Below are 5,334 nucleotides of genomic sequence, written 5' to 3'. Positions count from 1 at the left end.
GTGAAGACACAGATTGGTTGCAAACTGCTTTTTCACTTGGTCACTGTGGGAAAAAATATCCACATGTTCACGTAGTAAGGAAAATCCTCAGATACAGTTTTGTGTTTCCCTGGGTCTGGTCTCATACCTAAGTTTCTGTAACATGGGAAAGGAATAAAAGGAAAAGTTCATAGCAAAATGAGCTCAGGCAAGTTCCCAGTATCCTCACCCTGAAGTTCCTTTCACAGAGGTGCAAAGCAAGGAAAAAGCAAACTCCAGCTCAGGCAAAAGCTCACTGGGAGTAACAATAACCCCTGGCAGGGCTCCAAATGAATCATTATGTCTTTATGAGCCATTGTTTCCCATTGATGGACCTGCTCTCATTCACAAAAAAAGCTGCTTTTGTGAGACAAGAGGAAAAACACGTAAGTGGAAACACATAAGTGAATCCCTGAGTGGTCAGGGTAGCATGGGAGCACTGTGAGATTGCACCAGTTATTTTACACCAGACAGGTGTGTGGAGAGTGTTGAAATGTCTTCATGGACAAATCCTCTTGCTGTTTGCTTCTGTCCTTCATTCCTATAAATTTTGCTGTGGAGTTTTCCCTTGGAGATAAAGTTTGGCTACAGCACCTCCAGCAGTTCCTCTTGCTTTCCATCCCACCCACACAGCCCATGTTGATCACACAGGTCAAGCACTACTCAAGGGTTTAAATGAAGATAAACAAGGCTGAAATCTGCTCTGTTTCATCCCTCCATTGATCAAGACCACTGCCCACCTGGCTTGGGAGAGGGTGCTGGGGCTCAGTTTGGTTGTGCACCTGGTGGCACCTTGAGTCATTGGAGCTGCCCCTTGGCACTCAGTCATGACATGCGGAAGCCCATGCAAACAAAGAAGAGCAAACACAAAGTCAGCATGAAATTGTGTCTTGGTTTGGAAAGACAGGTGTCTGCTAAGGAAGGCAGGAGCTTCCCCTGAAATGGAAAAATTGTAGACCCCCTTCCTTCCAAATTGTTGTAAATTTGAAATTAAGGAGAGGGGCTCTCAGGCAAAAATATGGGAGCAGGAATAATAGTTCTTTATTAGGGAAGAAAATAAAAAGATAAAATAAACAATGCCGTGAACCAAAACAACACTGATAAAGTTCAGAATACAACCTGACTCCCTGTTAGTCAGGGTGTTGGCCGCAGTCCAATTGGGAATTATGGCTGCAGTCCTCCTGGAGGGGCAGGTGTGGTTCTGTTGGAGCAGTGATCCTGTAGAAAAGGGTGCAGTGTTCCTGCAGTGGAAGAGGCAGCTGCTCCTCTGGGAAATCCAGTACAGGAAAAGTCGTGCTGGTGCTCCAGAAACTCAAGATTATATCCAGGTAGAAATGCTTGGCTCCTCCCTCTGGGCAGAGCATCTCACAATGGGATGTTCTAGTTCTTATCAGTCACGCAGTGACATTCAATAGCCCATTCTCAGCAGATGTCTCCCCTGAGAGAGGACTGATTGTGGAAGAGGTAAGGAAAACTGCTCACTTAACAGAAGACAACTGCTATACAGATGGCAAATGAATACATCTTCTTCTCAGTCTGGGACGTTAAGTTAGCCTGAAATGGCATCTACATGTAGGCAACAGACTGGGGACCCTCCTGGCTTGTGCCTGAGTCTCTGTCTAGGCTACCCAACTGTGTTGACTGGATGTCCACTGACTGGAGCAGGAATCTGGACACCCAGAGGACAGGAAAACACCAACACTTAGGATTCTTCACACCAGACTGAATCTGTGCTCTGATGTCTAGTGATGCCTGAGATGTTTTACTAAAACCTACACTCCCCACAGGGCTGGGAGACAAGGCACAAGTCCTGCTGAAGACCTGTGAGCTCAGTGGCTTTTCAGCATCTCAGGTGGGACCAGACACCTCCATATAGACAGACTGAATCCAGACCCAAGCTTGCCCTTTCTGCTTTCTCCTCTAAGCCAAGCCATGCTGGCCTATGCCATGAAATGCACTGACATGCAGAGCTCAGGATGCCAGACTGGGCTGGGGACCAGCCATGGGGATATGGCCACAGAGTCCTGAGTGCCATTGCCAGCTGTGATGTCTTTCATTGCCCAGCGTGGCTCTGAAGAAGGACACAACAGGATGGCTGGGAAAGGGATGCTTTTTGCAAATTCTACTAAAGCAAGGATCTCCCACTGTGCTCACAAGGATTCCAAGAGTGGTGTGCAGTCCTCTGCTGGGTGAGAGGCATTTCTTGGGCAGCATGAAGGGCTGAACTCTTGTTTGACTCCAACTCTGCATGTTCACTTTTGGAGAGGCCTCTGCTCTTTCTGGAATGATGTGGATTTGCCTGCCTGCAGAAGTGGTTTGGAGGCAGCTATTGGAGAAGAGAGAGTCCATTCTGCTCTCCCTGCCTAGGATACCTTGGATGTTCATGTCTTCAAAGTAGAGAGCCAAGCTCCTATAGGCTCCAAGAGCTACCTTTGCTCCCAGCACCAGGAACTGCAGGAAATATTTTCTTCCATCCTCAAAAATTCCTCAGATATGTGCCAGGCTAAATCTACACTCTCCCAGCTGCTCTGTTCTCTTCTACACAGCATAGGATTGGAAAGCTCATCAGCTCATCTAAGTACCTAAAACACTTGGAAGTTTAAAGCCTTATGAGTCTGACACTGCCTGGGGCCCCTGTTCTGGAGGAAGAGGGAAGATGGGGAAAGGAGCATCTTGCTTGGAGCCATGAACAGCTGAATATGCACCAGGGCATCCTAAAGGCAAGGAGCAGCCAAGTCTTCCCTGCAGGGCCTGGAGAGCTGCTGTTCAGCTTTGAAGAAGAAACATCCCACAAACTGCAGCCACCCAGCAGAGAACCTGTGGGACCCCATCCTCCTGGAAGGTTTGGGAGCCTACAGCCTCCCTAGCTCCCAGCTCAGGCTCATATGTCCAAAACTGTGGTTCTAAACCTCTCTTTCACCAGCTGCTCTGAAACCTCCAGGCTACATAGGGGAAGCTTGACAATATTTTTCACTATGAGGCTGAAGACACCTTCTCAAGCCTAGATCTAGATACCTGTGTTTTCAGATCTGGTCTGCTCTCCAGACTCACCTCACCACTGAGTCTTGCTGAGATCAGTGGCAGCTCAGCCCAAGAAGCACAAGCAGCCCTGCAGAAGAGCACCAAAAGATGAAAAATCTGCTTATTCAAATATTTTTTATGCAACAGCTTGGAAACTCACTCAAAATATGGAGAGGACTCTTTTTCTCACTGCAAAGTCCCTCCTGTACACAGCAGGATTCAAATCCACATGACCTGACCCTCAGTTATCGAGATAAAATATCCAGGGATAAGAGCCTCAAACCCACTGCAGTAGAAATTTCCTGGTTTCCACTAGGACTCCCCACACACACAGGGCACATTATTGTGCAGCTGCATAGCAAGGGTCATGGAAGGTTCTCCACTCTAATGAACATTAAGATATTTTTTAAAAAACAGACCCTGAATATATTCCTCTGGAGTTAACAGAGCAAGGACTGCAGGTCTCCAGAAGGCTTTCTTATTTATGAGGCATGACAGAGAAAAGGCCCCAAATCTGTGCCATCCTTGAGTGTTATCACCGTCTACCCATCAAGGACTATATAATGAGAAGTGTCCACTTTTCATTCAAGTTGAGAGCTCTGAATGGTGGCTTTCAAGTTTCTGCAGCCAGGTGCAACCTGTGTAGTGGCAGTAGATCTCATTTCCTGGATGTCTCTCAGAGCTCTAGCCAGGATATGTCACTTTGCTTTCAATCTAACACCTACATGACCATAAGATCCCCCTGAACAACCCTTCACACTCGCTAAAACCTGTGAAAGACTGTAAAAATCCCTGTCAGGTAAATGAAGAGTTAATATTCCTAGGTTATCACTAAAATGGGACTCCTGCCCAGGAATGATGGCCTTATGGGCACAGCTCCACCGTGATGCTTTCTTCAGATCTAGCTGATCTGCCTTCCTCTGTTCAGGAGGTCCATTTGTAGTAAAAATCTATAAATAGTCTGATAGGTTGGGAGAAGAGATGAAAAATGGCCAGTGTTGGGTCATTTAATGTATAGACAAAGACATGTTCACTTCATCTGTCTTGTAAACCTCAACTGCTCATATTTATCATTCACTGCCAAAAATGCTATTACAGCAGCTTGAGATTAGAAAGACAGTTTTATTCCTGTTTCTGCCTGACCTTTGGATGGATTTTTCAACTCAGAAAAAGAAAAAAAAACATTATATGCTCTGAACTAGAGCTTAGAAAAGTCTAACACATTTCTAAGTATAGATGTGGTGATTTACAGGGAGCTCTTTTTCTGGTTTTTATAAGACTCTGTCTTTCTTCAGCCATGAACAGTGTATTGGCTCTGACAAGGACACCGGGAACCTTTGAGAGTAGAATTATTTATGACTGGGAGTGTGTGATCCAATGGATAAGAAACTGGACTTATTACTTGGCTCTGCCATGGATATGCTGAACAACAAGAGCTTTCCCGTTCTGTGTCTCTTCTCTGCAGTGATGGTACATCAAAGTAAAAAAACATTTTCTCACTTCTGTTCTCCAAATAAACCAAATCATCCTGGCAGCACCAGATGATGCCTCCTTATCTATAATCCCTGCTCCCTGCACAACCAAGTGTCCTCCAAACCAAATACATCAATGTCAGCAGGTCATTGGTTCTATTTATGAGTCTGGTACCTGGATTCACAAAGACCATTCTCAGTGCCTGCTCCTAAAAGTTCACAATAAATTATTTGTATAAAAGTACAGATGGTTTAATAATGGATGACAGACCAGTTGTGTTAAAAGCTGGAAAAATGATCCATGATCCAAAGAGTGCATAGCTTTAATTGTTTAATTACAGTTAGTCCAGAAGCCCTGGCGCAAATTCTATATTTGCCTTACCTGAGGCTCTGAGATCCAAGTGCTCAGTGGTTTGCATCACACACCTCAACAAAAACCTAAAAAAAAATCTACCAGCATTTAGGGCATGAAAGCCTGTGTCTGGAATTCCTGGAAGTTACATGGTCATGCAAAGGCATCTGGCTTTGCTCATGGCCAAAAGAAACCCTAAACACCCATAGGTGTGATTGATCTGCTGTGAACAATCTGGCATTAGTGATTGCACTTGCAGGTTCCACTTCCTGATGGTGTTCTCCAAATCCCTCACAAGTATCAACCTTCTCCATGCCCCCCAAAAATGTCCATGCACACTTTGGTTGCACAGTGGGTGCATGGGGCTGGGGGAGGGAAATTCTTTATGTAGAAGGTAGTGAGGTACTGGACCAAGCTGCCCAGAGAAGTTGTGGATGCTCCATCCCTGGAAGTGTTCAGGGCCAGGCTGGA

The sequence above is a fragment of the Lonchura striata genome, chromosome 2, assembly GCF_050655825.1.
Source record: "Lonchura striata isolate lonStrDom1 chromosome 2, ASM5065582v1, whole genome shotgun sequence".
NCBI lineage: Eukaryota > Metazoa > Chordata > Aves > Passeriformes > Estrildidae > Lonchura > Lonchura striata.
This window is presented reverse-complemented; position numbering follows the sequence as displayed.